This window comes from Aedes aegypti, unplaced genomic scaffold (assembly GCF_002204515.2).
Source record: "Aedes aegypti strain LVP_AGWG unplaced genomic scaffold, AaegL5.0 Primary Assembly AGWG_AaegL5_hic_scaff_1233_PBJ_arrow, whole genome shotgun sequence".
In the NCBI taxonomy this organism is placed as follows: domain Eukaryota; kingdom Metazoa; phylum Arthropoda; class Insecta; order Diptera; family Culicidae; genus Aedes; species Aedes aegypti.
In genome coordinates this window covers 29,395-37,267 of record NW_018734659.1, presented here as the reverse complement: position 1 = coordinate 37,267, position 7,873 = coordinate 29,395, and the positions used below count along the sequence as shown (strand labels likewise).

The window sequence follows — 7,873 nt, the reverse complement described above, 5'->3', positions numbered from 1 at the left end:
GATAAAATCGTGCCAAAATTCCACATTATTTTTATGAATTTTTAATTTCTTCTTCCTAGGGTATCTACAGAGATTCCTGAAACAATTACACACGAATTACTCTTGGAATTATTCAAGTGTTTCATCCAGGCAAGAACTAATGCAAAGATCTATCCAAGATATTTTTAGAATTGTTATTGAAGAATTCTTTGGTAGTAATATTTTTAGTTATTTTCTAATGTAATTTTCTACAAATTCGTCCAAGGAACACACTTTGAACTACACAGGGAATAATTTTGGTATTTCTTTAGAGTTCATTAGTTCAGTGGCTATGTTTCCAAAAGTTCTTCAAAGAATTTCTACAAGCTTGTCTGCAAATGATTTTCGCAGTGTTAAGCCTGATTCGCTGCTGACAAGTAATTTCTCGGCCTATCCTGATGCATGGGAAATTTCTGCAAGGAATCGATCAAGAATGCGCTTTTTTCTGATCACAGTATGCAGTTGAAAAGAACTGTCAGTTCAAATGGGAGTCGCTGTAGAAAATTTCTGCAAGGAATCGGCGAGAAATTTCTTTAGCGATTCCTTTTCAGTAGCAAATCAGGCTTTACTCATGAAATGTTCAACTGATTTTTTCTTGCTCGCACCATTCCTCCGAGAAATGCTTCAAGGTTCCTACGAATAATTTCTTCAGAGATTACTCCAAGATCACAGATTCTGGGACGAGTTTCAATAACATGAAAGCTCTCCCATAATTTTGCCAACAATACTGCTGCAGATAACTCCTCGGATTGTTTACGATTTTTTTTAAAGATTTGTTCTGAGCATTTTTATTTTTCCAGATTGTTCAGGAACTTCGTTCAATGCTTGGTACTTCAGTACTTCTTCAGGAAATGCCCGGGATGGGCCCGTATGGAACTTCGCAAAGCCCTTAGCGATGTCGATTTGTTGCTCCAACTGTACCAAACATTGGTTTTTGTTGGTGCTTTCATGCCTGGTTCAAACCTAAGATAATTGAGGAAAACTTTAATTTCAAAACTTTTAACGACAAGACCATTTGTAACTTACTAGCAGAGCTGCCACATATACAGATTTATCTGTATTACACAGATTTTTTTATTCTGACACAGCTGCAATTTGTATGGAACACAGATTTTCTTTCAACAATTTTTGTATGGACACAGATTTTTTTGTATGGGACACAGATTTTCTAACCTGGTAGATACAGGTTTTCTATCAAACCATCTGGCAGCCCTGCTTACTAGTAATCTTGATGAAAAACATCGTTTCGATTGACGGTAGAAGAAAAACTATCGCGATACGTTCCGATCCGCAGGTTCCGAGCTACACTCAAAATAATCCAAACGTCAAGGCTACGTGAAAACATACGTAGTTTTTTTTCCATCGCACTTTCCATGTAGCACTTACGTGAATCATTGGTAGCACAGAATGAACACTCGAGCTGATGAACTTTTCTCAATTCACGGGAATTCCACGTAGCCGCTAAGTGTTTTGTGAGTACCTTTTACGGAGCGTTTTATTGGATTCTAAGCAATTATACTATCAATTTTACGGAAACTATGAATAAAAGAAATGTTCTAATTAGATTCCTTTCATTGTACCAAAATGTTTTATTATTATTATTTGGAAATATATCTGAATGGAAGATTACACTGAATACAGGAGAAATGATTAACGTAGGCAAAATTTTGCCGAAATTCAAATGCTTATAACTTAATGAAAAATAGATGAAATTGGATGCGACCGGAAGTAATCGACGGCAAATTTGGTCTAGTTTCAAGAACTTGCTTAGTCATGCGTATTGGTCACCGGACACCGGAATTATTTCTGCAATCAGATGCTTATTACCGGAGTTAGTTCGAGGAATCTTACATCGCTGATAAATGGAGATAAGCCAGCTGCGATTGGCGGTGAAAGTACGTTGCTCAGCCCTATTCGAAAGAAAACAAATCAAAAAAGGTAAAACTTTATCTTAAACAATATTTACTCACCAACATCTTGTGAACATTTTTTGTAATGTCGAGACTTGGCGTTTGCTTCCAACGATGTTACTCGTTTTGCACTGGTGACAGTTCAAAACAGAAACTGAACTATCAACATTTGAGTTCATTTACGCCTACGTGTTTTTTTCACGTAAGAGTGATGGACACCAACAGTAAATATTATTGAAAGAACATTCAATGTATATCTACGTCTGGGTGATTGTTACCGTTGTCCGGTAAATTAGAGAAAAGTTCATTTTCAAACGATCTACGTGATTTTTCACGTAGCCTTGACGTGTGGATTTTTTTGAGTGTAAGATAAGATCGGACACCTGGCTTCTTTAAGTTGTTCTTCTTTTCATCCATGAGCCCAGTTGTGAATTTTCCACCCTTGCGTGTTACGTTAAACAGTGTTGCCATTTGTATGGAAGACGGTACACTATTTCACAAAAAAATATTATTATTTATTTTTTAATTGTGGTGATTATGTGAAGTATAGTGTATCTCTTCTTCTTGGTATTACGTCCTCACTGGGACAGAGCCTGCTTCGCAGCTTAGTGGTCAATGAGCACTTCCACAGTTATTAACTGATGAGAGCTTTTATTGCCAAAGTGGCCTTTTTCGGATTTGGATTAAGATTCCCTTTAAGTCCTTTAAAAATCACTCAAGGCAAGTACAAAACAAACTAATTGAAGTCCAATACGACCAATCTAACAATGCACAATCTGCATCCGGCTGTCAGCTTAAAAAACGGTATGTCCTTCTCATTTCTCACGCAAATCTTAATCCACTCGTTACGCACTTTCGGGTCCTTCGGAAACCGATAAAAATGGTGATCCGGATGAGATTTCCTGCTCCGTATACAGTTAAAGGCTTTGCACTTAATTTCAATCTGATTTCGTTTCACTTTTGACGTAGAAGTACGTCTTTCTTCTCTATACAGGAGTGAAATTGGAATTTCAAAACCAAGAGCGTTACGTTGGCATGAAATATTTTAAACGTTTATTACTTTTCGCTGGCTTAACGAAATTTCTTGATTAGCACCTCAATCGAAAGACAAGACATCAAAGCTTCATGTCGTTTACTTACTGAATCCCACATACTTGTCCAAATAGTTTAATAACTGTTTTAAAATAGAACGTTGATTTCAAGCAAATCTATAAATAGGGGTGGCTAGAGAAAATTTGACGTCATTTGCTTTTCACTCTCCGATTGGCTCGCATCTCAGCAGGCGACAGATCGGCTTGCTCTGACCGGGCGTGCTTCTCAGGCACAGACATCGATAGCGAAGGACGCCCCCGTTTGTCTTGCTTCGCTCAAATCAAACTGTCGAGCGAGCGAGAGAAGATGTCGTCCGAAGCTAAAGCTATCACCGCTGCCACCGCCTAGAAGAAGAAGAGGAAGCAGTCCACAGGAAAAATTTGCGGTCGAACTGTGAACACGGTCGGGCGAGTCATTCTCGCTTTGTGGTTCACCGCTTGTTTGCGTTCACCCAGCCATCGTCATCGCCGCCGCAAATTTCATCGGCCGAGGAGCTGTTGACCCGCGCTTCAAAATTTCGACTCGTGATGAAATCATCATTGGTGGTCAAGAAGCAATCCCGTTAGGAGCAAATACCAAAAGCCCCCTGAGTTTTGCTGGTCCAAGCAGTGTTATTTATCCGTAACAACATCGAAAACAAAGCCATCGGTTCTTTTCAGAGCCATCAAATTAGTGGAAAAGAGTTGAAAGAGAAATATTTCCGACTTTATTTATAACTTCTAATATTCCTAAATCAATTTCACGGCTTCATACAAAATTTCATTTGTCATGAATAATTTATGACTCAACCATTTGAGATTGTACTCGCGGACGCTGCTGCAGTGCCGTCGGGGTGGGTGCTCAACATTTCACAACGATTGCAAAATAGAGTGGCTTTTCCAACAGCGCCTTTTATGTTCCATATTTTATGGGAACACTTTGATTAGGAAAATTATCCCATGTGACAAAATTGCGACATATTTAGAATGCTTTTGAAAAGACATTCTCATTGAACAATTGTAATAATTTTGGCACCCATGGATCAGAAATTTACCGTCATAATAATGAAAACTATTCTAGAAAGATTCGCGAATCAGGCGAAAGTGACAAAATGTACACAATTTAAGAAAATATAGCGTTGAAATTGTAGCTCGATTGTCTATTCACTGCACTTGAACTTTTCCCCTATCGATAATTTAACTATTCAAAAAACGCAAATTTGTAGAAGACGAAACTTCACCTCATGCCAAACCACACACTTTATTGATTACGCCTGTGTTTTTGTTTAACAAAGTGATGGGCGCATCTGAAATCGAAATCAAAACACGGCGAGAGTAAACGGCGACACTGCAAACAAAAAATAAACAAGGCGTACATGGTGGGCTTACTTGGAACCAGAAGGTAAACACGGCGCAAAAGTAATGGGCGACACTGAAAATAATATCGATTACAGGCTCATAACATTGGGCGATACTGGAATTCTCGAGTACGTTTTAGGCGAAACCTATAAAGATATTTTTAGTACGAAATAGCTAGGGGAATTGTAGGAGATGTGTGTGGTATTAATGAGGATTTTAAAACTAGGTTTATGAAATGTGTATTAAAGTGAAAAGGTTAAAGTTTGAGTATATTTTATCCAATTGGGATTTGAAATTGCACATGAGAATTTCATTGATCATTTTCTCATTGTTATTGATTTGTCAGATAGGCCCTTATCGCGAATCCCTCTCGTATTAATTATCAATAGCTCGTATTGAACATTAAGGGAATGCCAATCATTCTAACAATTCATGTTCGACCAATTTCTCACGTATTAGTATTCTCAACAATTTTCAAGTAATTCCAAGCCCAACACATTATTGGCAAATACCCATTTCCCAGATTGGTCGATCAGAAAGCGAAGAGCACAAAAGGGAGGAGCATCATCTGCTATTAAAAGGTTATAAAACATGCTGCCTTCGTTAGATGCAGTTTCATTCCAATTCCGCTTTCGAGCTGGTAAGAGCTCCTCCGAACTTGCTTAGCGAGAAATACCTCGCTGCTAGAAGCCTGCTGAGCTGTTGATCCAGAATCTGGTTTGTGAAATCGCTCAAGATTTCAAGATTGAGCTACGTTTCCAGATTTCAACTAAATCTCCGTGATCCGCTACCCTGTTGCTGTTGTGCACCCATGAAATATTCAGCTGGTTTGTCGAATAAACAGAGAACTTATTCATATCTTCTTCTTCTTCTTGGCATTAACGTCCTCACTGGGACAGAGCCTGCTTCTCAGCTTAGTGTTCTTATGACACTTCCACAGTTATTAACTGAGAGCTTTCTTTGCCAAAGTTTCCATTTTTGCATTCGTATATCGTTGGCAGGTACGATTATATTCTATGCCCAGGGAAGTCAAGAAAATTTCCATTACGAAAAGATCCTGGACCGACCGGGAATCGAACCCAGACACCTTCAGCATGGCTTTGCTTTGTAGCCGCGGACTCTAACCACTCGGCTAAGGAAGGCCCCAACTTATTCGCATGAATTTGCAACTTTTTCGATTTTCCATACAAAATGACCAACTTTGGTAAGTTAGATTTCAGTTATTTATGGAAATATTTTCGAATGAAACTTTCACAGAACATCAGATGTAACTTGAATTTTAACATATAATTTTGAATAATTTTTCCAATCACCAGTTTGACTAAACAATAATATTCGACGAAAAACTCAAAACTTGTTATCTTAAAATCTAATAGCCTTACACAAAAACTGTCTTCAGCAAACTTATTCATCTCGTCAAAATCTACAATTTTGCTGAATATACCATGAAGCTATTCCTTCAATATGTTTAGTTATGTCAATCATAAAAAATCGTCAAAAAATTCACTTTAGTCAAACCGTTACTGCTTTTCAACGTGTGATTGGGAAAATCACTCAAAAACTTATGTTTAAATTTAAGTTATGTCTGATATTCTGTGATTCATTCAAATCGGTCCATAAATAACTGAGATATAGTTTATCAAAGTTGGTCATTTTGCATGAAAAATCAAAAGAGTTGCAGTTTTTTTCTCAGCGAAGAATTACACCATCAACGAAAATAGCGCGAAAGCAATAACCAATCGCGTGCGAGTAGCGAACAGAGTGACGAAACAACCAAGCGAGAACCCCACCACTCGCCATCGGTGAACGGAGCTCGTGCAAATAAAACCACTGGTTGTTCTGCTCCCAGCTCATTCACAAATCGAACGGCATAACGAACGGATCAAGCAGCGGAGCAGCAAAGAAGAGCGCGTGAAAGCCACAGCAGTGTGCGAGTAGCGAACGGAACCAGAGAGCAACGAAGCGAAAGAAACAACTGAAAATCATTCAGTGGACGGATTAGTAGTCAGCGCCAACCGGCGACCTGTTGGGAAGTAACGCAAGCAAAATATACACCATCTGCCTCTCCTTACCATTCATATTCTTGTACTTGATGAATTAAATGAAATGGTTTGGTTTGGCGATGGAGCAAAGATTTATTAAGGATGACTTTACTTAACAAAGAGTTGATGATAAATATTCCAATCAATAAGAGTTGTATTGAAAAAGATCACTTTTATCAGAATTTTCCTCGGAAAATTTCTGCTTTACCAAAGAGTTGTAAATGAAATTCCTGCAACAAAGGGTCGAGTTTCTCCCACGAATATTTCCAGCCAGGACCAGTCATGGAGGACAATCCATCCCGAGCATCACGGCCCCCGCTTCCAAAATTCTCGAGTACGGAAATTAAAAAATGTATTAAAATTGCAACAGATTTAAAATACTGTTAAATAAAGTGTTTCTTGACCAATTGTAATGAGCAACTATTGATCTGAATTGATTTTTCTACATGTTGTCTATTGCGTTAATCTGAGAAGCACCCGAGCTATCAAACATCTAATCTACTGGAGGAGTTTGGCGAACTACAGCTGGAGCCAGAAACCGATCACCCAACCAAGAAACACAAGGAAGCAACGACCAAACAAACAAATTCAATCATCTGGCATTATTCCTGGAACACCAAACACTGGTTCTCGGAACCACAGAACGACAAATGGTTCTTTTCAGGACTACCAAAATGAGTCCAAAAAGAGTTAACTTCTGAAAACTTCATCCGATCAATAATAACACAAAACTAGTACACTTACAAATTCATACACATGACAAATCAAATTATTAATCATCGTAGTTCTACGTCAACCCCGCGGTAATGTAATAGACATTGCCCAGAGTCTATGAATGGAGAGTTGCGCGAAGAGACTTCTTTGAATGGTTGTTCTTCTTCGTCTTCGAAAACAGCCCCTATCTGTTTTGCTGGTCTGCTCGATAGGTAGACGGTTTGACAGTTCGATAGGTAGATTTGGTATCACTCTTCGCGCAACTCTCCATTCATAAACTCTGACATTGCCCACCCCAATTTTTTGTTAGGTTTACATCGGTCGGCTACGAACTTTTATGCACAACCGCAAAAAAATTACGGCCCAACATAGTAATCCGGCAACACGGGCAAAACCAAAACAAACGCATCCGATGGTAACTTTTCACACGCAGCCACACAGTCGCAGATATCAAATTCAACCAATCAGCGACTGGATCACAAACTGGATTCAATTTTATTCCCAGTTGTCCTATCTTTATCTTAGGTTCCGAGTGGCGAATGAAACGTTAACAAAAATACGCGTTCGAACGAAAACGAGAATGGACCAAACTAGAGTGCCTGTAAACAAGAGTGACGTCATGTTCCAGTTTTGACAGGTCTCCTGCTCGATTGGAACGCGGATTTGTACACTGTAAACTCGGCATTACCCTCTAAAGAATAAAAAATGCCCATTTTTTGCTGATATATGCAGCTGTCAAAATAATGGGTATTTCAAAATT

The 7,873-nt window shown here is 38.7% G+C and overlaps 1 long non-coding RNA gene across 1 annotated transcript; it reads right to left on the bottom strand.

The window, feature by feature from the left end:
- Positions 1 to 777: 777 nt before the first annotated feature.
- On the bottom strand, positions 778 to 2,974 carry LOC110680367. The gene is made up of 3 exons (XR_002502848.1): positions 1,989 to 2,974; positions 1,045 to 1,928; positions 778 to 981 (listed from the first exon to the last, which is right to left on the bottom strand). It is a non-coding gene; the product is annotated as an uncharacterized LOC110680367 (long non-coding RNA).
- Positions 2,975 to 7,873: the final 4,899 nt, after the last annotated feature.